Source organism: Tenebrio molitor, chromosome 4 (assembly GCF_963966145.1).
Source record: "Tenebrio molitor chromosome 4, icTenMoli1.1, whole genome shotgun sequence".
Classification (NCBI taxonomy): domain Eukaryota; kingdom Metazoa; phylum Arthropoda; class Insecta; order Coleoptera; family Tenebrionidae; genus Tenebrio; species Tenebrio molitor.
Genome location: NC_091049.1, coordinates 16,543,944 through 16,571,329, shown reverse-complemented (window position 1 = coordinate 16,571,329; position 27,386 = coordinate 16,543,944). Strand labels below are relative to the sequence as shown.

The 27,386-nt window shown below is 34.9% G+C and overlaps 3 long non-coding RNA genes across 6 annotated transcripts in view; 1 reads left to right on the top strand and 2 right to left on the bottom strand.

Moving 5' to 3' along the window:
• LOC138127757 (uncharacterized) overlaps positions 1-27,386 on the bottom strand; it is a 299,284-nt gene that overhangs the window by 187,254 nt on the left and 84,644 nt on the right. The gene's annotated exons all lie outside the window — the stretch shown is intronic.
• On the bottom strand, positions 11,900-25,869 carry LOC138127751 (uncharacterized). Of its 4 annotated transcripts, none has more exons than XR_011158380.1 (4): positions 25,551-25,869; positions 18,882-21,551; positions 18,793-18,824; positions 11,900-17,985 (listed from the first exon to the last, which is right to left on the bottom strand). It is a non-coding gene; the product is annotated as an uncharacterized lncRNA (long non-coding RNA). The 4 variants fall into 4 exon arrangements; XR_011158381.1 differs by having other exon boundaries at positions 11,900-18,824; positions 18,882-20,261; positions 20,312-21,551; XR_011158382.1 differs by having other exon boundaries at positions 11,900-18,824; positions 18,882-20,248; positions 20,312-21,551.
• On the top strand, positions 24,002-25,608 carry LOC138127767 (uncharacterized). The gene is made up of 2 exons (XR_011158400.1): positions 24,002-24,134; positions 24,189-25,608. It is a non-coding gene; the product is annotated as an uncharacterized lncRNA (long non-coding RNA).

Genomic DNA, 27,386 nt, shown 5'->3' with positions numbered 1-27,386 from the left:
GAGCTTTCTTCGTAATCTGATACATTACCGTATAGATTGTAGTAATCTTTTGAGCAAGCTCTACTTTCTGGTTCCCCGCCTGACCTCCCGAAACCATGTATGCTTTTACCTACCTACTCCGCGTATTGATGTTCAGAAACATTCTCCTTTATATACCATGTGCGAAAATTATAACGTACATGAACATGCGTTTGACATCTTTCGGTAATGTTTTCTGTATGTATTTCTTTTCTCTTGCTATTCTCCTATCCCTTAATTGGACTTGTTCTGTGGGATAGACGTATTCTAATAATAATAATAATAATAATAATAATAATTGCATTCTTTTAACAAACAAAGTAACAAAGTATGTCCTGAATATTTCTAATAAATCCAAACCTTCAAAATTGCCTGGTGATATTGTAGATTCTCGCCTGACGTTTGTTTTAGTGTCTGGAATCTGGATTATGATACTCGTATAAGACCCCTTGTCTGTAATGTTCTTCACGTCAAGAAAAGTCAACTTCTCGCGACGGCATGCCCCACTGATCCCGATTATCAACATCACCTTTAAAGAGTAAAACAGTTATTTTTTGAATTACATAAAAGTCACCTTTACCTTCATCATTAAATAAGTGCCATTATCCGCTTCCCTTAGGAACTTTTCTATCTCCTGCTTGGTAAAAATGTTGGATTTTTTCGAAACCTGACCGGTTGATTTTCTTTTGATGAACGTTATCAGGCTTGCATATTTCTTGATTTCTACATTTTTCTTTAATTGGATTGTAGACTTCAGCATCGAGAAAAGGCTCCATAATGTCGAGTCTTTGAGTTTTCTTGATTTTTGCTCAAAATAGGCCAGTAGAACTTCTTCAGTAATATCACGCACTCGCTTTTCACGGCACCAATCCTCAAATTGTTGGTAAGCTTTATCATATTTTTTCCGCGATTTCACGGGTAATAACTCATTGACTGCTAATGCTGCTGATTCTTCTACGTCCGAGCTAACAAATTCAGCATCTTCGGACATTTTTAATCGCAAATACACTCACAACTAAACGAACTCGCAAATTTTTCTAATGTGAAAATTTGTGTTTACATTGATTCCATAACGACCAAAATGAGCTACTCGATTTTTCGAATTTTGTACCCAAAATTTTCAATAAATCCTCAAGAGGTAAGGGTTTTCTCTACCTCATTAGAAAAAATTATGTGTGCAACATGAAGGAAAAGTGTTTTTTTCCGTACTCGACGCGTTTTTAATCTCGACTACGTCTCGATTAAAAATCCCGCATTTCGTACGGAAAAAAGTCACTTTTCCTATCTCGTTGCACAAATAACTATTTAACGAATCACTTAATTCTCATTGATCTTATTAATTAAAAAGTAACATTTTCAGTTGTTAATAAAATAATAGAAATTTGTATTTATTGAGAGAACAGCTGTGGGTTTTTGTGAACATTTTCAATAAAGTACCTCCTAGCTCCTATTTTTTTTTTATACATTTAAATACATATCAATTTAATATTTACAGACCATAAGAAGCTTTAATATTATGTTTAAGTTTTCTTCTTCTTCACTAAGTTCGATGAAGAAGAAATATTTAATAAACTTATTGCTCTTAAATTAAATGTTACACTTAAAAATTAAAAAAAAATCTATAGAAAAATAATGAAACTGAAATAATATAATTTAACTGAAAATGTAAGTTGATTGGTATTTGGCTTTGGCATAAAAGTATTATATAGGCTGTTGGGTGACGACAGCGATTCAGTTTCTTGGTACGGCAGCGCCGTACCTCATGAATGCAGAGTAAGGGATTTGATTTATTTCGTTTCGAACCACAATAGCACTCAACGGTTTGACGTTCAAATTGTGTTACTTTAATTTTTATTGTTCAGTGTTTTAATAATGACAAATGTTCGACAAGTGGTGAGCAATAATAATTCAGATACTCTAGATATTTTACTGAGAAATAAATTCTCTTCATTATTTTACGATGACAAACTGTTTGTTAAGGACTTGAAACGGCCTCATCCTGCCATGTCAAATTTAGTAATTAGTAAAGCGGACAGCTCCAATCGTGGTTTTTGTGTTTCATGCTACGAAAAGTGCAAGTGGATTACAGGTAGCGAAATTAGGAATAGATTGTTTTGTTGGCCGTGCTTACTTTTTTCTGAGCAACGTCAAAGGTCGTGGAACTGTACAGGCTTTAACAATCGTAGAGAGATCGGAAGGGCACTGCAAAAACACGGTATTTCAGAAGATCACACACAAGGCCTACTAAAATTTAAACTATTTGGAAGAGAACAACAAAATATTGCAAACGTCTTAGACAATGCACATCGCCAAAGTGTTATTGAATATAATCCTAAAGTCACCGAAAATTGCGAAACCCTTGGACGATTAATTGACATCACTATTTACTTAGGAACACAAGAGCTAGCGTTTGGAGGGCATAATGAAAATGAAAATTCATTTAATCAGGGCAATTTTAGAGAACTTGCAAAATTATTAAGCACTGGTTTGTCCAAGACCATACAAAATGAGATCATTCAAAGTTTTAAAAATGTAATTACAATTACGGTTGAGGATGAAGTAAAAAACGCCCCTTGTTTTTCATGGCAAACATAACTTTGCCTACTCGTGGTATTATATGTGATATGTTTTTTTGGAATTTGGTTTTCTTTTACATTTTTATAGAGTTATTTCGTTACGTTTTGTTTTATAAATTATCAGTTACCTACGTTACCTTACCAAATTCCTTAATCCTCCCCTCCTAGCAAGAATTGCTTTAGCTAGACCTTCCTGTTGGTTCTTGCTGAACAGTGAATTTGTTCTTTATAGAAAAAAGTTTTTTTTTATTTCCATTATATTATTATTATTATTAAACATTATTTTAAATAAATATGGAGAAATACGGCGACAACTTTGAGCATTTAAAAAAAATACTGTAACGGTCCGAATAGGTTCGATAATTTAAGAATTTTAATTTTAAAATAATTTCAACGAAATATTTTAAATACCGTTCATTTGCGACGGAAATGCTGGTCAGTTGTAAATTTTATTGAAGCCGTGTCGGCACCACATTCCTCAAGTGAAATCTGCCAACCTTTCTTTGAAAATGCAGGTACACGTCCTGTGCGAACACAACACATTGATAACAGTTTTTATAGGAAAAGAAACATTGCAAAATTTACTCGTTCGACAATTTGGGGAGTCCAGTTAAAATCAGGGGATAATTGAATTAATGAATTTGATGTTAGCAGGTTTCAAATTGAGAGAACAACAAAATTAATGTTCATTAGGTTAATTTACTTTTTTAGCATTCTCAAATTTGTGGCATATTTGTAATTAAAGGGCGAGAATTGCAAATTAAAAACAGAGCGCTTTATCGTAGAAAAGAACTAGAATCGTTTGCACTTTTAGTTAGAAAAGCAATAAAGCAAAGTAGAAAGGGAGTCGATAGAAAACACAGAGGACCGGGTAACGGTAAAGCCAGGTAGTCGTAGAAATTAGACGTGTGAGTGAGAGAGAGAGAATGAAATTTACGAAGTAATTATTAATGAAAGTGAAAAGTTATTTATTAAAATTTAACATAAAATAACATTTTTAATTTACAATGCGAAAATTTCCGATAATAATGCGGAATCTGGAAAAGTGCCCCGAATGCTTGCAGCGTTTCCACGTTGAATGGCAAGGGAAATCCTCTCAAAAAGGAATTTCTTAGATTTTGAATCCCCTGATTCCGCGATAAGTCGGTCTCCGATGACATTAATGAAATCTATTGTTTCTTTGCACCAAGGGCCTAAGGTTTCAAAGGCTAAACCTTTAAATATGTAGTTTGACGAAATAATTGAACGATATTTGTTATGTTTGCGTTTGCAAGCCATTTCAGCGGCAAAACCTGAGACTTCAGATGTTTTCAATACGTAACTGTCTGCAAGTGTATCTACGACAGTAACGTCCCAAACCAAAGGTTGACCTTTATTCCACGGTACTAAAGTCATCCCATCAGGGCGTTTTCCGTCATCACGAGATAGTCCGTTTGGTTCTAAAGTTGAATTAACATGAATAGAAGTCAAAGACCGGTTGATAATAGAATTAATTTCAGTGTGTCTTGAAAATCTACCACTGCTTTTGGAACAACTTAGACCGTGAATACCAATTTCATCAACTTTCGCATTGCATTTGCAAATATGAGGTGTACAAAGATTACAACCCAATCTTAAACCAATACAAACTTGGAAGGAAGTGTTATCTAAAAGAGTACCAATATTAGGAGAAGGTATTGCATGTAACCAAGATCCTGATTCTCTGCATTGCAAAGCCTTAAAACGAGCCAAGTCCCTAGATGAATTAAAGATTAAGTCATTGTCAATTATTCTTTTGATATTGATATTATCCCAATTCTTCTGAAATTGTGGAATTGTTGGTCTTTCGTTCTCATTTTCTACATCCCAGACTGCTAAAGCTTCATCATAATGGTGAATAATAAGCTCATTATCCTTTGAATTTAGTAATTGAGAAACAAGCTTTTTAACACCATGAACTGAAGATAGGAAAGCAGGGAGGCAAATATCGGAAATGCGGCGAATTCCCAGTCCACCAAATCTAATCGGTAAAGTGGACTGACACCATTGTAAATCAGTTAAACGTAAATTAAGTATTTTTTCTAAAGAAGACTTTAAAGAAGAATCAATGAAATTAACGTAATTAGAAAATTTCCAAAAAGGAGTTGTTCTTAATAAAAAATTAAATTTTGGTATGAAAAGACAGTTCTTGATTAAGGTATAAGCCACGTGTCTGCTAAGAAATTCAACTTTATTTAAAAGATTTTCAACTGTAATAATAGTTTTTTCGACAGTGTTTTTGAAGCCTTGGTCAAAGATTGGAGAGCCTAAAAGAGATAAACTTCCTCGGTCACAAATTTTAATACCTGGTGCTAAATTTTGAAATTCCTTTATGACTTTTAAATCTGTGTCTCCAGAACAGCTAAAGATCTCGCATTTGTTAAAGTTTAATTCAAGACCAATTTTTCTGGATAAATTGATAACTTTCTTAAAGTCGGACAAAACTACTTCTGGGTAATCAGCTAGGGTTCCATCATCTAAATACCAAATATTCAGTTCAGAATTCAAAGATAAAATAATTGGTTGAATGGCAAGACTAAAAATCATAGGACCACAAGGATCTCCTTGTTGAGCTCCAACAGAAGAAGAAATTAAATGATCACCAAAAAATAAAGTTGAAGGATTCCTATAGCATTGATAAAGATAAGGGTAAAGAAGTGGGGTATGACATTGGACTTCTTTTAGAATACAATCTCGTTCGACTGAGTTAAATGCGTTTTTGAAATCTAATTTAAGAACAACTTTGCTACGGTTTAGGTCGTTATTCACAAAGGTACGTGTAGTATGAATTGCTGCTTCGCATCCTAGCTTAGTTGCCACTCCAAGTTGGTGTGGAGATAAATACGAATTTACAATATTGCGACTTTGAAAACAAGCAAGCTTTGAAGTCAATCTTCGTAAACAGTTTCCTATAGCGATCGGTCTAATTCCTCCATCTTTCTTATGAAGGGCGCATAAAGACGCACCATATAATAAATGACAAATTTCTGAAGGAAGTTGGCCAGACAATAAAAAATTGCACAGTTTTGTTAAAGCTCTTAGTGCCCGCTGACCTGCTTCGCCCGCTGATAAAGATATAATATCTTTTAAATATTGTGGTGTCATGCCATCTAAACCTGGTGAAGAACCGGCAGGAAAGGAATTGATAGCTTCTCGAACGTTTTGCTCATTAACTATTAAAGAAAAGTCTCCCGTTTTGAAAGCGTCTGGAAAAAAAAGTTCGCGAGATGGTGAAGGATGCTTTTTTTTTAATTCTTCAGCAACATCTTCATTGAATGAAGCTAATGAGTCATCCGAGGACAATAATTTAACAGCTCCTTTGATATCAAAATCGGCTACTTTTGCTTCCACTTTCTTAGCTAGTGATAAATGTGTTCGTCTCTTAGAAGATGTTCGTATTTGAGGTACTTCAAAATTAGAAAGATTTTCTTTTATATGCTTATTCAATGATTTATCAGATTTCTCGGCTACATTGAAAGCTCTATAAGAGAATAGCAAAAGATCCTCAAATGAAGAGATTGATTTGGACGAAAGACAATTATTAATAATTGAACTTAATTTATCAGCAGCTAAATGTCTACAAGCTTTAGGCAATCTTCTAATAGTTGGTAGGTAGCTGCTGTTTTAAATTAATAAGCAATTTTGTGATAGAAACCGTTGAAGAGAAATTAGAAGAAGTTGGTAGGTTACTATTTGTATGATACTTATCTACGTGAATTTTCAATCTGGTATTATCCTTAAAAGATTTTCCAGGACACAAATTTAATCTTTGTTGTCCACTAGAATGATTATCTTGAGATCCGAATTGCTTCTCATAATCCGTGCAATTAAATGAAGTGTTATTAATTTCTTCAGTTTTCTTTCTTGTTTTATTAATTTCTGAAGAGAATGATTTTGACGAAAACGATTGGCTCATTAGTCCATGAATCCTTGATCTATGAATTTTAAGGCCCTTTTCCTTTTTGAAATCTCTGTTGCAGTCTTCACATCGAGAAACTAATTTTTCTCCAGAAATTTTATGACACTTTTTGACGTTTCCGAATTTATGTTCAAGATTAGCGTTCGAAGGACCTGCATCAGTTAAATCTTGATCACTTATTTTCCAATCTGTTGTTCGTAGACGAAATCTTGTGTCTTGAGGATATTTAAACTCAAGATAACTATTACTTTCTTCAAGAGAATTATCAAATGATGTTGACAGACGCATGGCACTCTATTATTAATTAGAACGGTTTTGGGGAATCAAACCAATGTAGAACAATTTTTAGAAGTAGCAGATCAACGGAATTTAGTTGCATGACATGACAATTACGTAACAGCGTTTCAAGCCCAATTTAGGTTTCAAAATAAGGTTAATTTGTTCTATTTTAATTCTGTTGGTTTAATGTTTATTATGTTTGTTTCATTTTAATTCTGTTTAATTCTTGGTGCTGAATTTTATTACTGTATAGAGTCGGTAATTCAGTGTTCCTGTTTAATTCTATTTGTTCCATTTTTAATTGTGTTTGTTTCTTGATGTTGAGTTTTATTATTGAATAGAGTCAGTAATTTAGTGTTCTTTTTCAGAGTTCTAATTCAACAACAAATTATGTACATTTGGTCTTATCCTAACAAAAGTCTAAATTTAAACATTTAAATTAATGGTGGAAAACGGAAACTGTAATTTCAAAAGTTCTAGAGATATCGAAAGGGTGTCGCGGTCGGCGTAAAGTAGAACCGAGCTGATTGGTCACTTTGGTCAAGTAGGGGTTGCGAAAGTGGGGTGCGCCAGAAATGATAAAACCGATTGCGGGACGGGAAACGAGGCTTTTTGATTCACTCGGGGTTTGATCTCCAAAGTAGCCGGGGGTACGTTCAGTACTTCCAGCAGCCATTTTGTGACCGCATGCTTTACATTTACAAGGTAACTTATTTCTCCAATTCCTGTATATTATTTGTAGCCGTGATTAAATTAGTCAAACAGCATTTAGTTCTTTATCGTTCTAGAGTAAAGATTACATTATTTTCTTTGAGCTTTTGATGACCACGTGACCCTTTAGAATCTTGAATTGAATTCTTTATCGCGAAGTATGTGATCTTCTTGCATTTACCGATTGGGGAAACGTGCTCTCGACAAGTTTAAATTATTGTTAAAAAAAAAGGGGGACATCTTAATTCATTATTCGTCGCTTTGGGACTTTCTCTCGGTCGAGGGAAGCTACCGCCAGTATCCATCGTTCTCAATTAGCTGTTGGTCCGGCGTAGAGCACAAAGAGCCATCGCCAAATTTAGATGGATAGTGACCCTTTAGGTACAGCTGACACGTGAAGAGAGGTACCCTTGTAAGTCTGTTAGAACCTTTTTCCCTTTTATTTTACCCTTTATTAGACCAGGCTAGACTGAGAGGTTCCAGGGCATCGCGTCGGGTTAGATTTAATTGGGAAAACGAGTCAAATCTAAATCAGATCACATCGTTCGCATCTCAAACTCGTATAATGCTGTTCGCGCCATAATAGCTATTTATGTAATAAGTACATAATATAGGTCTTTGTGGACGAGCCCTATAGTTTATGGCAGAGCGAGCTTGCGAGCGAGGCTAATAAATAGGGCAAGTTCACAAAGCCTAATTATGTACGAATTACATACAAAGCTTTATGTTCGATTGTGAAGTTAAGTTTCTTTTAGTACAAAATTAATAGATTCTAAAAATTACGATAATTTCGAAGTGTTCTGTTTTTGTTTCTGTGGTTACGAAATGATTTATTACTATTTATTTGAAAACGAACAGTGTTTGTGTTTGAAATACGAACTGAAATCGTCTTTATTTCTAGTTGTAATAATGAGCAAAGTAAGTGAAATTGCGCCAAAAGCTGAAGAATCTTGACTGCAAAGTTTTCTATTAATTCTATTCATTCCTGATTTAAATAAAATTAGGAAAATTTTGACGTTTATTTTGAAGTAATACCCAAAATTGACAAGCGGCCGTTTTACTATCTTTATGGACTAGTCCATAAACAGATAGTTTGTGGACACTAAACGATATCATAAATCATGAATTATAATACAATCGAACCTAAACTCCTTTATTTGCCCAGCTTAGTCATTTATTCATGAGTCCGATCTCAATTCGAGGGGCGCGAGTCAAATCTCATTTTGACGTCTTCCATTTAAATAACTTTTCATGAATCTCAAAGCACCTTCCTGGAAATCAATATGTTTTAGCTTGATCAGTAAGAGATCAAAATGAACAAGATCAAATGCTTTACTTTGATCGAGCAAAATTAAAATTGAGGGCTTTGACTTATCCATCGCATGAGCTAAATCATCAGTTACGCGTATAGTGGAGTAACGTTAGGTTTTTATTTCGGAACCGGTAGCAAGAGCTCGGATTTGAACGAAATTTTTTTAATGTGTTATAAATAAATAAAACATATTAAAACCTTTATAGGTTAAAAATTGCCGCTCATTGTTTGTTTCATTAATTTATTGTTTATTTATAAAAACTGAAATTTTCCAGTTAGAAATCGTTAGTTTCGCAAGAAAAATACTAGAGAACAATATAGAATGACTTTGGGAAAAGTATATTGTTATATTGAAACTTGTTTGGAATTAATTGTATGTGGAAAAAGAAGAACAATAGGCAGATGTTCGGTAGCCCGGTGTTGACCGGCTCAGATAGAAACACGTTCAGTTTGTCTTCTAGAGTCGCATAGTTAGCATTTTTTGAAGAAAATATATCATTATTTTTAATAGTTTTTGACAAAACAGTGTTTAGTAATGCCATGCGATCGAAAATAAAAAAAATCCCGAGGTCCCTGAGTAATACGGTTCAGTTGGCAACACGTAAAAATGTAATTCAAATGTCATCAGATGTCATTACAATGGAGAACTGTCATTATTAATTATTGACTATTAAAATTACTATTGCAATATGTTCACTTCAGAGCAAAACATTTTCATTGTGCAGTGTAACTTCAGAAACGGCGAATCGTCCTATTCAACACCTCTAGTTTTCGAGGAATTTCAACAAAAGTTTCCGGACTTTCAAGGCACTTACAGTGGAGAGTAAAAAAAAACACACATAATTTTTGACGTAACAGTCATAAGTGTGAAACCGCCCTTCATACATTTAAACTTATTTAGACTGATTGTGACAGTTTTGTTAATAACTGTGCTACAATCGTGTCAGAAATAAATTACTCTCTAGGATTTAGGGATATTCGATACTAGATTGCCATAAATTTGGTTAGGTTGGGGGCTATATGGTTTCTGGTGGCAGACAAAAGATATGTCAAAAATGTAAGGCTGTGGCTTATTCCTTATCACAGTTGCACAGTTGCAAATTAATGACTAATGCCTCGCTAAGTGATAGATGATTTTTCGTTTCACAATCAATTTTGCTTTCTGTCGGCATATTTAATTGAACTTAATCCCTCAATTCATAGTAACCAACCTTAGGCATTCAAAATTACTTCTGAAAATTCTAGTTACACAACATGAAAAACGTTATTTCTCTAAAAGTTCGAAATATAGGGAGTAATTTATTTTTGACAAGGTAGTTGGTACGTCTGATCAATTCTTCAAATGTTCCAGTTGTCATAAACTGTCACATTGACAATAAAGAATGGGTTATATTGAATTTTTGAAAATGTCACAATTTTGATGTCCGTTTTTTTTACTCCCAACTGTACCAACAACTTGCCTTGATTATTTTGTTTTTCCATTCCTGAAAAACAACGTGTTCAAAAATAGGCCACTGTAATTGCCCACCATCAACAATTTTAGATGAAAATGACATAGAAGAGGATGAAACCGGGGAAAATATTTAATTTTTATAATACACTCTTAATAAATTTTTCCTTTCAGCATCTCTTGTATATTTTTTACCAATACCCGTCACAATGATCGTTTGAAGAGTTCTACTCACTTTGAATTTTAAGTAATTCATTGTCTTAGAATTTTTTTTTGGTATCTTATATTGGTAGGTGCTATTTAAGTTATTCTTTGCCAAAGAATATCCGACAAACAAAACATTAAACACAGGAAATAAGATTTTAATGAAAAATGATAAAAGTTATTTTTTAGAAAAAAATTGTGTTATAAAAAATTGTCAAAATTTGAACAGTATTTTGAATTAGTATCTCGTATTGTCAAATTAACCATTTTAACACGTAAAACAACCGACAAAAACACAACATGGAAGTAGCGCAAACTTTTCAATAATTTATTTAAACAAAACAATCGGTTGCCATGGTGACCATAGCATTCCAGATCTTTGAAAATATCCCAATTTAACTATTATAAAAAAAAAATAAGCACAAATATAATTTCAAGATTATTTATTAAAGAAATCATAATGAGTCGCTTTTTGTGCCGGTGAGTGTATTTCCCACTATGAGCGTCAATTTTTAACCTATAAAGGTTTTAGTATTTTGTATTCATGACATGAAAAAAAATAAATTATTACAATCGGAACTCTTGCTACCGGTTCCGAAATAACGCCGTATTTTTGTCTATCGTTACTCCACTAGTAAGAGAGCTGTCCGAGTGCTATAGTTACCTCTAAAACCAGACTGTGTGTCAGGTAGTATATTATTTTCATCCAGAAAATTTACTATTTGCACAGCCAAAAGCTTTTCAAAAAGTTTCGATAATGCGGGCAAAATACTGATTGGGCGCAAATCGCTAAATGATGTAGGTGATGTCACTTTAGGAATGGGAATTACATTTGCAGTTTTCCATATTTTTGGGAATTCGCCAATTCGAATAGATTCATTAAATAAATTTCTGATTGTGTCGATGCAATACGGCATTACCAAGTTTAACATTGCAATGGAAATATTATCTGCACCTGATGCGTTAGTTTTTATTGTTCTCAAACTTTTTAGCAAGTCATCGTTCGTTATTTCTTTAAATGAGAACATGGCGCTGCTACTTAAAGGATTGTTGCTATAAAAATTTGCCGTATTGTAGTATTAAAGAATTCAAATTTAAATTTAGCGCCGCCCTACAGTAAGTTTTGTGCTCGAGGTTGGGAGTACGATCTAAGAGTGTGTGGTGATCAAGAGCGCGTCGAGGCTAGATCATAGTCTCGTGCTCGTGTACAGAATATGTAATTAATTTTTTGAATAAACGTTGTTACTGTTATTAGTTGTGCACGCTCATTTAACCAGAAAAACCGTGAAGTTACTACAGTATCCTGATTTATTATACATGAACCTGCAACCAGGGTTGGCAAAAAACATGTTTTTTTTATTTAAAACAAAACATACAGTTTTTTTTATTTTAAACAGTTTGTTTTGTTTAAAACATGTTTTAAACTTGGTTAAAAAAAAACATGTTTTAAACCAATTTTAAACACGAATAAACCAGCATTAAACCGGTGGAAATCTTTATTATGTTGCTGTACTTTTACGCTTGACCACTGGGCATGTGCACTGCGCAGTTGTATTGCAATATTGCAATGCAAACTGCGAAATTACCGAAATTTAGATTTTTTATCATTTTCTCATGTTATCCTCTGGTGGTGTAATGGTAGTTTATTTAACGAGTTCGTGTGTAAATTGGGGTTTTTTGGCACTCGTGGACCTTTAAAACGCGAGTGAAACGAGCGTTTTAAACTAGACCACTCATACCAAAAACAGCCCAATTTGTATTGGAAATGTGAATAATCTGAATGGACGTGACTAAAAAAAGTTGAATTTTTGTTGTTTTTTTTTTTTTTGTTTTAAAAGACATGGATTAAAAAACATGTTTAAAACTTGTTTTAAACAGTTTTAAACAAACGTGTGTTTTTTATACAACATGTTTAAAACACTGTTTTAAACTGTAGATTAAAACATAATGTTTTAAACATGCCAACCCTGCCTGCACCGCTCAAAAAGTAGTTATTTAATTCCTCAGGCTTGCAAAGTGAATCTGGTAATTGATTCTTAATCTTATTTTTAGTATTTATACCCCAGTCTGATAAGTTTTTCCACAGTTTTTTTGTTTCACCTTTACAGGTCTCCAAAATATATTTCATGTAAGCTCTTTTTTCACGGTTAATTGCAGCATTTACATAATTTCTCAATTCAACATAGTATTTACGACTTTCATTCGTCCTTTTCTGTAGATATTTTTTGTATGCCTTATTCTTCTCTCTAATCATTAATCTTAAATTGTAAGTTATATATGGCTTATCATTCTTTTTTTTTATTAAATTGTTTTAGCGGTGCGTGTATATCAAACAATGTAATTATGGATTTATTCAAAAAATTCACCTTATCGTCAATACTATCAATGTGAACTGTATGGGACCATGGAATGTTATGCAGTGCATCAAATGCAAAAGTGCCCATATCTATATTTTTGATGTTTCTATAAAAATATTTACCTGTACTTACCTTTGCATTTTTGATGAGCAATTCACAAAATACCAGCACATGATCCGTGCACCCTATCATATCCAGTGTACCGCCATGTGTGCAACTCAATGAATTGGACAAACATATTACATCTATAAGCGATTCACTGTTTTCAGTAATTCTGGTTGGCTCACTAATTACCTGATGCAAATAAAAAGAGTTCATAACGTTAACAAACTTCCGTAATTCCTGTGACCTAGTATTTAAGAAATTTATATTTATGTCCCCACTAAGTATTATAGACGTGGTTTCCAAACACACAGTTTCCATAACATCACACAATTCATCTAGAGAAGATTCTACATTTGCATTTGGAGGACGATAAACAACCCCAAAACCAATTTTTTGCTTTCTAAAATAAAGAATTACCCACAACTGTTCAAGAATCCCTTCGGGAGCCGACTTGTAACCAATTTTAAACTTATAAGATGACTTCACATAGCAAGCAACCCCCCCACCACGTCTAACCCTATCTACCCTGACAATATTATAGTTTGGTATATGAATAGATGTATCCAAAACGTCCTGATTTAGCCATGTCTCCCCAACACCAATTATGTCGAGGTTACTGTGCAATACCGTTTCCTTAAATGTATTAAAACAATTACCAATCGACCTTATATTTACAAACCCGATCTTAAAGTTTAGTTTTTTGACTTCAAAATTACTGGATTTCCATTTATATATTTCACATATAGGCCCTCTTCTCCCTGCTGCGTACGTTTTCGTAAGCTGCCCAGAGTCTTCTTCAGCTGTTCCCGTTGCATGGCGGTCTTATCAGTGGTGATACTAATATTAAGATAAGCATCACGAACTTTGCGTTTATTCTTCAGCACCTCAAATACGTAGTCACGCGATCTTAATACGATTTTTAAGGGTACAGGCTTGTCCAGATTTCCCCTTTTTCCAAGTCTATATGCATTAATGGAATCTGTCGATATATCAGGTGGAATATTTCTAATAATCTCCGTTATCATACGTAGGTCAGCTGCACGCCTGTTAGCTAGATTTCCGGTTTGCTGTTCAGGGACGTTAAACATTATCAAATTTCTTTCCCTTTGCTGTCGATCCGTTATCTCGCCATATAAGTGGTAAAATAGAATTTTTTTCTAAACTCCAAAGATTTCTCATAGCAACGGAGAACTATGTATATTATACAGGGTTATTATAAATGATTATAGTCCAAGTAGGCGTAAAAACTGAATGTAAAATTTGTGATTGCCGCTCCGTATAAAAAAATATCAAAATGATGTGAATAAGTGAGTACACACCGTTCACACACGGGAGTTAAATTGGGTGCAAAACAACTCAATATTTTTGGATTCAATCGTTAATTTAAAAAAAATAACTAAAAATCTCATCACCTTCTCTTCACCTAAAAAATGACAGTGACAGCGACAAAAATTGACAGTTCACATGAAAGCGGCAAAAATTTCATAACATGGGCATGGCCTGCTTGGTCTACAATCATTTATAATAACCAGAGACCGGCGGAAAAAGGTTTTCGCCTCCCACCACTCTGGTGCAGTGGCTTGGTAGCTTTGAGTTCGCCAAATGAATTGTTTGCGTGTCAATTGCGAATTCGAAAATTATATCTCGGACGAGTAAAACCAATTTTTGATTTTGTCAACACAGAATTGAACAATGTTTCTTGTTTATGAGGATGACGAAAAAAGCATTTAAAATAGGTAAATTTTAGCTAAAATACAAAGTTCCTGGTTATTTCTGCTCGTCGAATAAAAAAATTATTTTCTCAAAAAGTACACGGGCTATCCACTTAATTCTTTTTTTTTTAACTTTTCCAATATCTTAGTTACATTTGACTCGCTGCATGTGTATCGAAATTTTCAATATTTCACATAGGTCCCAGCAGAGTGAAATTTACGATGCGCATTTTTGATTAATCGAAATTTTGAAGATAATTGTGAACGAATCGTAGAGATATTACAAAAACTATTGTACAATACACGTCCGTTAGGGCCTTTACAGCCTCGCCAGTATTATTCGACTCGCTCTGCGAGCTCGTCTCACAAAATCTCTGGCTCGGCAGTAAAGGCTATCCTAACGGACTTCTACTGTAAAATACTATTTCGCCGGTCTCTGATAATAACCCTGTAGTATATTATCATTATTGTGACTATGAGCGATTAACGGACACAATCGTTTTGTTGAAAAGGTTGGGAAGCGGCGCGTGCGTGAATCATGCCCATGCTTACGTTCCTTCAGCTTGACCTCGAACAGAAGTTGAAACTTAATGTTGTTGTTGTTAAAAATTGCGGTTTAGTTAGGTTATGCAGGCTAGTGACGGTAAGTAGGTAAGTAGCAATGTAATAAAAATGATCCAATGGCAAGGCCAGTCAACAACAAGAGGCGGTTGTCGTTCCTGTTAACGTCGATGTTAGAAATTCGGAAGATATTGTTGATTTTTTGATAAACAAATGCCGGTTTTGTAAACTTTCCTACGAAGATAAGTAATAGTCCCCGCTCGGAAAATGGAAATAGAAAAGTTTAATAATAGCGTACGGGAAAATTGTGAAATTATCAAGAGTCTAATTGATATTGCATTTTTTTTGTGCCAGCAATAGTTGTCGTTTATTTTCCATAATAAATCCAATGCATGATATTGTTTTGTTAATGTTACTGTCAGGTTGGGGAAAAGTGGAACATTTTGGAATTACATCTCACCTTTGTAATAATAAGCATTATATCCATCACCACCGTTGAACTGGTGCAAGGTCAAAAAAAAACGCGAAAAAAACTGACCACGTGTACATTAAAAAAATTGCTGGTGCCTACCCGGTTTTGATCTTCACGAGCCGCTACTGGTGCACTTAGTTATTAACTTTATAATGTCTTTAATCATTCTTCAGGTACTTAACCTTGTAATAGATGGTTCTTGTCTTCTTGGTCGTTGCTCTTCTTCTTCTTAAGGATGTGCAATAATGGATCATGGACGGTTCTTTTTCACTTACGTTTATTAATGTGATACACTACATATCTGCGGGAGTTGGACCGGAGGTCCCAGCCCGACTTTGACACTGACACTTATCGACTTGGTGTTGATGACATGAGTTTTACGTCTAAGGGCCGGTTTTTCAATCAATGATTAACATTTTGATTAGCTAATCGTTACTTCTTGATTAATTTCAAATTAATCATGGATAGTGTTTTTCAAACGAAAATTCAATTATGATTAACTAACTAAAAATTAATCGAAAGTTTGTTACGTTGGTATTAACTTTTCTGATGCTTTTCTGTTAAATCTTACAACTTGGGGATTTGTCATTTGTGACAGTTTCAAATTTGTAATTTTGGTTCATGGTAATTTTAGTTAAAAACCATTTCTTAGATAAGTAAATGTATTAAACATGCAGGATTTATCAAAATGAAAGATCATTTTGTAATTAGCATGGCGAGTACAAGTGTGAGCAATTCAACTAAGCGATCTGGCAATTTCTCTGAAGAAGAAGAGCAATTGCTTGTGAGCCTAGTGGCACAAAATAGACATATTGTTGAAAATTGAAAAAAATAAAAAGCACAAAACAGTTTCACTGGCTGTAGATTTGTGTGCACCACAAAACAGCAACGAATGATCCTGTTGCATAAAATCGGAGACTCAAAAGCAACTAATTTTGAGGTGATAGACAGTCATTTCTGAAACAAAAATGTTGCTGGTAACACCTGAATTTGATATAGACTACTCCATAACACTCATCGGTTAGTTGGATAGGAAATAGCTTCTTCTATTTTTTCTAACAATCTTTCTACTGTTCGCGAAGACAAACGAAAGCGACTAAAAAAATCTTTTTGGTTCCATTCTTGGGCCTGAAACGTATAGTTTTTGGCCTTGGTGGCTCTTCATCACTACTATAAGCATTAACGTCATAAATATCATCAATCATTATTCTTTGCTCATGGTTTTACTATTTTAATAATAAATTTTCAATAAATCGGCAATGTCACTTTTGACGTTAATCATCAAATTCCGATTAATTCACAGAACATCGTATGATTAAGTTAATCAAGAATTAACATGAACTTTTTTGTTAATCATAGGTTGAAAAACGGTAACATTATGTTAATTACAAATTAAACCTTAATCAAAAATTAATCATCGATTGAAAAACCGGCCCTTAAGTGTGTTTTACAATAGGGGTTACTACTTATATAGGTGCCAAACTGCACACGACATTCATAATCTTGCAGACGTACCTAATATTGCACCACCAGGTACGACATACTTAATATTGCAGACGTACATAGTATTGCACCACTACAACCTAACTTCAATTAGATATCAACCAGTGATTTGGATGGGCCCACCGCACATTAAGCTAGGACCACAATAGCCATGTTGCGGGAGTTTTTTGATAACAGACTTATTAGTCAGAATACCTACAGAAAATGTCTGGCCTCCGAGGTCATGTGATCTTACACCTGCAGACCATTTAAAAAATTCAATTTGTTCAAACACCCGTTCACGATTTACAAGAATTAAAGCTCAGAATTACTGAAAAAGTTAACGAAATTAATAATAATCCAGGTATGTTGCGAAATGTCATTCGTGGAGTTAGATGAAGAATTCATTTGTGCTTGGAACATCATGGAGAACATTTTCAGCATTTATTGTAACAATTATTGAATAATATAAACGTATTTTTCTTGAAGGTTCACGTATTTTTTGACAATAAAATCTTATTTTAAACTTGCCATCATTTTGCCTTTCAACTGACATTTTATTTTACGTTTGTAAAGTAGGTTAAGCGTGTAGTTCAAGTAACGACATACGGATTCAAAAACATGGATAACTCGATTACAAAATATTTTGATCGCTCGATATTTCATCAGCGTAGCGCAGAGTTTTTCAATTAGCAAATTGTTAACGGTTAAGGCGACTCTTATGTTCTGCCTGGAGGCAACGTCTGCGTCGTTTTCCACTTTTGACCGCTCATTCCGCAGCATCGGTGATATCACCTCCCGCACCGTCACTGGGGTTGTTAACATACATTAGTATAAGTACGTAAAGTCTATTCAAAAAACATCTGGACTGTCAAAATCAAAATTAGAGTTGTTAGGTTGGTTAAATCACTAGTTATTTTCATATTGTCTGGTCGGTAGCTATGATTTTTTGATTTTTCAAACTAATCATTTGTTTAAATTGACATTGTCAAATAAATTGCAAAATTATTTAAGTATATTTTCTAAAAAGGTCAAAATGGAAAATTCAAAACGAACTATGGTGGGGCGAAAGAAGAGGGCCATAACAAATTATTATATTATAAAGCCATACCTTCAATAAATAAACGTTTCTGATTTTACTCAACTGTGGAGGAACAGCATTTTGCATTGTGAAAATGAAAACCTAGTTAAAGCTGATTGGTTAACTATGTGGGTATTAGAGATGTTCCAAACAATATATCCTTAGCGGAATCTGACTCAGACAGGTATGGGAAGCGATTTTCAATTTTGGTTATTGTTTAGTTGTTAACTGTTTTCGGTTTGTCTGTTTTTCTTTGTGTTTTTTATAAACTTGATTAAATTGCTCCAGTTCTTTTAGTTGCTGCATTTCGTGTTCAAAACATTTTTAGTTCAATGATTAAAAAGGAAAACATAACCTAAATATATTTTGTAACTAGATTTTGACGTGGGTACAATCTAGTAAAACATTTTTATACCCAAGTACAGTCAAAACAAGCATTTTATTTAAAATTTAATTTTGACAGTCCAGGAGTTTTTTGAATTTACTATACGATGAGTTAAAGTTAAAGTTTCGCTGGTATGAGATTGCATAATACCTGTTTGTTGATAACAGTTCTTAGAGTCTCGCCTGAAAAAGTAAAAATGTTAACTTTTCTTTTATAACAATTAAATTTTTGTTAATTACCATCTGATCCATCAATGCAATGAAAAAATCGGTGGAGCCTCTTTTGTCATCTGAAATATTGGAAGTATGTACTGTTACGAGGTCTAATGTACGACCACATTAGGACCATCGTACGACGGTTGGTAAGGGCAAATGACGGGTCAGCGTGGGGGAGAGAGAGATTTGGTCACTCGAACACTGTCGGTACAAGTAACACCAACGGTAGACCCGCCGCGAATTAGTGTCCCAGGATGATCGTGACAAATCCGGGAAAAAGGTTTGCGTCACCGCCGTCGTGCGGATCAACCCTGGGACACTCGTAGTATATATTGCCGTTGAGCGGATCAAGGGGGGGTCACCAGACCAAAAGAGTAAGTTGAAACTCCTTATCTCTCCGAAAGTAACAACCACGCCATTTTGTGGCGAGCAGGCTTCACCGTCAGCAGTATCACCACCGGGGGCGAGAGACGCCGTTTCTTCCCCCAGGTCCACCTGGACCCATCATCCAGCAATAATCAAGGCCACCGGCCCACACCACCCAGCCCCGACATCGACCCTAGCCGGAGACTGCTCCGGGCGAGCACGGAGCTGTCCACCTGCGACCCAGCACCGGAAACCCAGCGATCCCCAGTGTGAACCATACAAATCAGTTGAACAATATAGCAGTTAACAATCAAGCATATGTGTAAAACTATTTCCCCCCCTGCGGAGTTACACAACGTCATGTACAAACCCCGGGGTTCTTAATAAGAGGGTTGTAACAGTACTTATACATACAGGGTTATTCACGAGAGGGGTACTTCTGAATTTTTATTTTGCCGCAACCAACAATACCAATGGCAGTAACTACTAAATCAAAGGTGTTATTTCTTAAATTAGAAATCAAAGTAAGTTGGATAGATTTGTCAGAAATGCCAGATTGGCAGATAACCTGTATTTAATCAAAATTCAACAAATAAATTAACAAATTAAGTTAATGTAAAAGGTGTTCGAAGTGTCTACCATCGGCTTGTAAACATCCGCAACGGCGACAGAATTCCTTCCACGCTCTCCATAAATGAGGAGTCTTTTCGTCGATCTTGTAAAAACAAATTTTTCGAATTGACAAAGATTTTTTGCTTTAATGTCAAAGAGACAGGACTAAGCGCCGTCGTGGATTCAGTTATAATTATTTTCAAAATTTGAAATCAAGATATTGTTGCAATGTGTATAATGGGTTGTGGCAAAAAGAAATTCAGAAATACCCCTCTCGTGAATAACCCTGTATAAAATAAATAAATTATTAAAATGAACCAAATACGAGGTAACAATAGATAATTGATTATTTTATTTATCATTATGACCAATTAATTGAATTTCATCTGTTTGTGCGGGCTGTGCCTCTGAACCTAAGAACCAAAACTGACATAAAAAATCGGATATTTGATTAATTTTTATGTTATGTGTAATACCTGCATATTGCTGTTGATCAGAATCACATTCGGGGACCATCTCTGTCAATCGCCGACCGGCATTTCGTCGGTGGACTAGAAATACGGTTTAAACCACCCGACCGCCCGGGATCAAAATTCGAGGGTGCCGTAAACTGGTTTCCGCTAAAACCCGGACTGAAAAACACTTTACACCAAGTATTTGGGTTAAACCAGCACTGAAATACCAGGCCTAAGTAAGCACCGCTAGGTTTCGTATGAGTCAGAGTTAGAATGTTGTAGGTACGACCCTATGGGAGCTAGGTGACATTGAGGAAGTTGTGGGGTTAGCTAGTAAAGTAACGTGGAGTCAACGGTTAGTTAGCGGAGGCGGACCTAAGCCTTGTTCGATGCGGTTTTGGGATATTAACGACCCGCGGCGTTTCTAGACCTCGTGTTTTGTCGGGAAACGGCACGGATACTTTACTGGTTATGGTCGGAGCGAAAGCTAAAATAGTGGTGGGGAGCGAGTGCCGGTGACGTCACAATTAACCCATCTGTTGTGGTACATCGTTCGCTTTGTTTGTTTTCTAGTGTTTTAAGTGTTGTTTTCTCTAAATACCGTTGATTAGGCCACCAACTAAATTTTAACAAAATTTGGCTTGCAGGCTTAAAAAATATCGGGGGTATGTCAGTTGGGCCACAAACAAAATTAATCCGTTGGTGAGTGAGGATACGGATTAAGCGGTACGAGGCTCAGAAAGCGGTACCGCCACGCCCATGAAAGGATTATGATAGTTACTTAACCATCTGCCTGCGAAAAACTCCAACTAGCCAGGTTATTTGTAGCATACTTATATTAAAGAAAATGCAAAGTTTCCTCTAGAAATTTGGGCTTCTAGCTTTAATGCGTTATACAAAACTACAAACGCATGCGTGTCCCTCCACTCCAAGTTCAACGAAAGCTTTTATTCAACTCATCCCAACTTATTTCAATTCAATTTACTACAAATCTACTTAAATTTCAAACCGAAATTTATGTTAAAATTAAAACGACCCGCTCCTATGTTAAAAAAGTATCTAAGGAATACCACATTGTTAAAACACAAATACATTAATGACAACATTTAAAAATACCAAAATAAATTTATTTCTAGATATAACTTTGTTAAATTAGTTAGTTATAAATTTTTACCGGTTGTACATTAGGGTTTGCTCTTTTTGTTTAGCACCTCTTCGCCTCGTCGCAGAGGACCGACCAACCTTTTCCCCGTCTCAACATCTGAAATAAAATTGTCGAAATTTTATATATCTAACTAATTATTGATAAGGTATATTTGAGAATTTTTTTAATTTTTTTTTTGTTAATAAATAAGGTTTATTAGTTTTCTGAAATTAACTGTTAATTTACCTATAAAGTTTTTACACTAAATGAATCTGTATCTGCTAGCGCATCAAACCCTGGTGACACAATTACAATTACAATTACTCCTATTACTACTACTACTACTACTTCGGTCAGAGAGTTGAGAGAGTATTGTTGATGTAATGATATGTGTGTTAAATAAAACCAATCAAAACGGCAAACCTCCGGTTTTGCTGTGTACCTACTGTGAATACTACCGTATGTTTCAAAAAATTTCTGGTCAAGTAGGCGTATGGCGTAACTTGAAAAATCCAGGCGTAAATGTGTTTATCACAACAATTGTTTCGAACGAACTGTTATAAAATGACAATTTCAGGAAAAACTTGAGAACGGTTATTTTCTCAATATTCTACGAGTTGACTTGGACAGTCTCAATATTTTCCTCAGTACAAATTTTTGATCGACTACTTCCGCTGAACACTGCCACTTTCTCGAAATGTGTGAAGTGTGTGGCCATTGCGAAAATAAGGTTCAATCATGAATATCTGTTGTTCAGGAGTGAAAACCATTTTCATAGATAAAATTTTGCGAACAAAATTATTATGGCGATTAATGACATTTCTGACAGTTCAATTATAATTTGACAGGCTAATCCATACGTTTTTGCTTTTGTTTTCAGAACCTACTTGTTCTGGGATTTGAACCCATTTGGTTCGGCCCCACGATTCTTGTAAGACGCCTACGAGTGATGTCGCTGTTCTGGCCCATAAGGCACCATGTAAATCAACGCGCGCAGTCCCTCCTCGATGCGAGGTTCGCGACCGCCATTAAGCAGTCAATTAACACCTTCAGCGCTAAACGGTTGACTCTCACACGTGGGTGGCACGTATGTCCACCATTATTTCTCACCTTTATATTATCTCATCTAAGTAATCTCATCTACCATTTTACATATGTTAATCTTATAGTTCAAGTTTCATTTAATCCAGAAGTGTAATGAGTTCAGTTAATTTCATGTGTTCAAAGCGAGTAAACGCCATTTAAGTTAAACTGACCGTGTGCATTAATGACCTCACGCCACGCCACTTACCTACACCTAACATCCATGGATTCCATACAGTCAAACGGTCCCTAAAAAGCCGTCCCCCAAACACTACTTGACCAGAAATTTTTTGAAACATACGGTAGTACAAAGTGTCTATAAAAGAACATATATCAAGAGTCCTGTGGAATTGTGCGGCTCTATATTTTTTTTAGCCGAACTATGTTCAGTCGTTGAAGCTGGCAAAGGAGAACACACACTTTATATGTAATTCTAAAGACCACTCAAATGGGGATATTATGATATCAATCGACGCGTCTTGAAATGACAAATATTTGATACTATTGCGCCAAAACGCTAACTCTATAAATAAAGCCGCAATCTATAATTGAAAATCAAAAACTTCCATTTACTTTGTATAAGTGTGAAAGAGAGCGGTAGATGCCCTTTTCAGGTTAGTTTTGGGGACTCCATAAATAAAGATAGTTATTTACGGGGGCAATTGACTTCTTAAGAGGGTTCACAGTAGGATGTATAATTGCAAAGATGACACTGAACCAGTACAATGCCTTTAAAAGGGAATAGCCGAATCCTTAATCCCCCGTAAACTACAAATGAATGAAGTGTTCTGACAGAAATCAGTTGGAAAATATTTCAAGTTTTATCGATTTTGTCGCTTTATTATTAATCGAGTTACACATTTGGCGCAATGAATATCAAATATTCGTCATTTCAAGACGCGTCGATTGATATCAAAATATCCCCATTTGAGTGGTCTTTAGAATTACATATAAAGTGTGCGTTCTCCTTACATGTCAAATGACAAATGTCAAATTATTAATAATTAAATCTTAGCGTCAGTTTGTGAGTTCGGCGTCTTAATTGTTTGCTTGTGATTTTCTTCAATAGTCTTTATCAAGAGTAAAACGTTTTTCCGCATAAGTGTGAACTGTGAATACCAAAAACAAGTTACGAAGTAGCCAAGATAAGACATTTGTTTTTCTACGTTTACAGTAAGTAAGTAATAAGCGATCTTTTCAGTAAACCGCAATGGTTTTATCGCTAGAGCAAAACACCTTGATTGTGGTGTGGTATTACCGAAATGGTACCCTGCAGAATGGAGAGTAGGTTTATTCTATAGACGCTTGCAAGGAAGAATTTTTTGCAAAATTTCACACATTAGAAGGATTGTAGATAGATTTGTGGCAACTGTTGATAAAGGTAAAAGTGTAAGAAGAGCGCCAGTGAATGAAGAAATTGTTGAAGATTTACTCCAACGAATGGAACAAAGCTGAAAAAAATCCCTCAGGAAGTTATCACTTCAGGCTAATGTACCGTTAGAAAAAACCTGAACTTCTATTCACACAAAATCACAACACTTCAAGAACTTCGACCAGGTGATTCTGAGAGACGCTAGAATACTGCAATTGGTTTTTGAACAATTTGAATGATGACAGGTTCCTAATAATGAATTTGAATTAAACATATTAATTTTTTAATTTTGCTTGCAGGTTATTAGACATCAGTTTTTTTTTTGACGAAGCACAAAACTATATAATATGGAGTTCAGAAAATTCACATGCATTTGTAAAAACCCGACTGCATCCTATAAAGGTTGGAGTATGGATTGTGCTGCCTCACAAAAAACCTGTCATTAATGAAGTTACATAACCTCTGTTTTTCTATTTGGTACCACGATATGCTACAAAGCGGCAAAAATCAAATATATTCGAGTTCCACAGGACTCTTGATAAGGTACCTGTTCCAAATAAGGCCCGCTCGAAAATAAGGCCCACTAATGATATTGACTTAGTTATAGAAATCTCCAAATATACGACAACATAAGGGCTTCGTTTAGCATGAGTGCATAAAATTCGTACAAATGACCGTACCAGATATGTTCAAATTTCGCGGTAAAATAACATTGCAAAGTTCACCCACCAGTGTTGTTAAAAAGCGGCAAAAGAAAATGTAAGATTTTAAGGTATTTACAACAAATTTCTGTTTGAAAATAGCATTGCAGTATTCCTTGGAAAGTTCTTTTTCATTGCATGCATTTATTTCAAATCTGCTATTAGCTTCTTTTCGTATCATATCTTCTACCCTTTAATGTGAGCTGGTTTTAATAAGGCCCGGCAAAGGAATGGGCCTTATTAACACCGTAGTGGGCTTTATTCTTGAATTATTATTTTGACAGAAAATCAAATAAGGGAAGTTGGTATCGTCCCTGATGTGACACCTGTATGCGTATGTGCAAGAATTGTTCCGTTTGGTACCACGAATCTTGTATAGGCCTAATAAAAGATAATCATTTGGATTATTTGTGTGGTTCATGCAAGTGAAAGTTGTTTTTATTTAAGTATTCTAGAGGAAAATGATGTTTTATTAACTTTTATCGAAAATTTAATGGGTGGGCCTTATTAAGCACATTGTACGCAATAAGGCCCACAAACAATGTTTTTTTGAAAAGGAATAACTTTTTTGTTATTATTTTTTTTATTTATATGTTTATGCTATTATATTAGGAAAAGAATAAACCTTCATTTACAACCCGCATCCAAATTTCTTACTTGTTTTTACTAACCGATATTTGAAAACAAAAATTAGGTGGGCCTTATTTGGATCAGGTACCTTATATGTTCTTTTATGTTCGATTGTATTATAATTCATGATTTATGATATCGTTTAGTGTCCACAAACTATCTGTTTATGGACTAGTCCATAAAGATAGTAAAACGGCCGCTTGTCAATTTTGGGTATTACTTCAAAATAAACGTCAAAATTTTCCTAATTTTATTTAAATCAGGAATGAATAGAATTAATAGAAAACTTTGCAGTCAAGATTCTTTAGCTTTTGCCGCAATTTCACTTACTTTGCTCATTATTACAACTAGAAATAAAGACGATTTCAGTTCGTATTTCAAACACAAACACTGTTCGTTTTCAAATAAATAGTAATAAATAATTTCGTAACCACAGAAACAAAAACAAAACACTTCGAAATTATCGTAATTTTTAGAATCTATTAATTTTGTATCTAAAAGAAACTTAACTTCACAATCGAACATAAAGCTTTGTATGTAATTCGTACATAATTAGGCTTTGTGAACTTGCCCTATTTATTAGCTTCGCTCGCAAGCTCGCTCTGCCATAAACTATAGGGCTCGTCCACAAAGACCTATATTATGTACTTATTACATAAATAGCTATTATAGACACTGTAGTTGCACGTAAATAAACAAGTAACAGCGAACGCCGTGAATTCGGGCAATTACAACAGATGCTACTGCCACAATCTGGGCGTGGTATTTATTTTTGATATATAATTCAAATAATACGGTGGATAACGGATCCAAATCAAATAAGTAAACAGCGCTATCTGATATTTTATTGAAATTATTTTCAAATATTGGAATATTTTCCTGTTATATCGGGTAAAAATGTAAAAAAAAGAGTGTGTGCTTAAGACCGCATGACAGAAGGTAGTTCGGTAGCCGCATGGCTGTGGGAGACAGTGCTCCGAGGTCGCGGTCCCAGCGCTAGTGAGTTCGAATCTCACCGAAGGGGGACGATTTTTTCCAAGGAAGGAATCTCCACCGGGCCATGGATGTGTGTGTATGTCTTTCAGGGGCTGACTGTAGAGTGATGGAAGGAAGAGCGACACTCTTCCGACCACCACCGCGAAGTCGGCAGGGTTCAAATCCCGGCCGGATGGGCCATGCATGGGTGTCGTGTTGTGTGCGTATTGTGTCGTCCAGAAAAGAGAAAGGAGAGGAGAGGGTGGGCGTGGGTGGCCGGGCAAAGTACCCCGGAGCCCCGCCGCACCACCTAAGGAAAAAAGATTACAACAGATGCTACTACCACAATCTGGGCGTGGGTATTTATTTTTGATATATAATTCAAATAATACGGTGAATCCAAATCAAATATGTAAACAGCGCTATCTGAATTTTTATTGAAATTATTTTCAAATATTGGAATATTTTCCTGTATATCGGGTAAAAATGTAAAAAAAAGAGTGTGTGCTTAAGACCGCACGACAGAAGTGAAAACTTCCATGACGCTCGTTATTAATTTTAAGTAATATGAAATATGTAGATATTCTGTAAATTATATTATTATGGATGATAACATTTAGAGGAATAAGGAGCAAGGCATAAATAATAATTAATATTATATGCAAATACGTCTGCTTTTAAAGGTAAACACTCTGGCAAAATTTGTGAGGTTAGGTTTTAATGTTTAAGTTTTACTTTACCTTTATTTTCTTGACGATGATTTATTGTATTGAACATGTAATGATCTAATACATTACCTCTTTCCCCCAAATATTCGAACCTGTGCAAAACTGATACAAGTGTGGTGGTCATTGTCATCGAAGCGAAGGGCCTTACGTTGTGTTTTGGCGGAAAAGTTTCGGAATGCAAATGATGAGGGTTCCAGTTGGAAGAGTGTCGCAAAATAAAACACACATGTGAGGGACGCAAAATACCTTTTATTGAAAAATGTCTGTAATAACTTGATTTCCGGTGAACAAATTAAACGAATCTAAAATAACGGGAATTAGGTTTAACGAATTAAAGTAAATTAAGTAGCTGAGGCCAAGGCAAAGCCAAACAACAATTACAAGTTAAAGTTTGCAAAAAAAAACAGGTAATCAAATTATAATACAGTTATCAGAGGCAGGGACGGATAAAAACCCTCTTCAA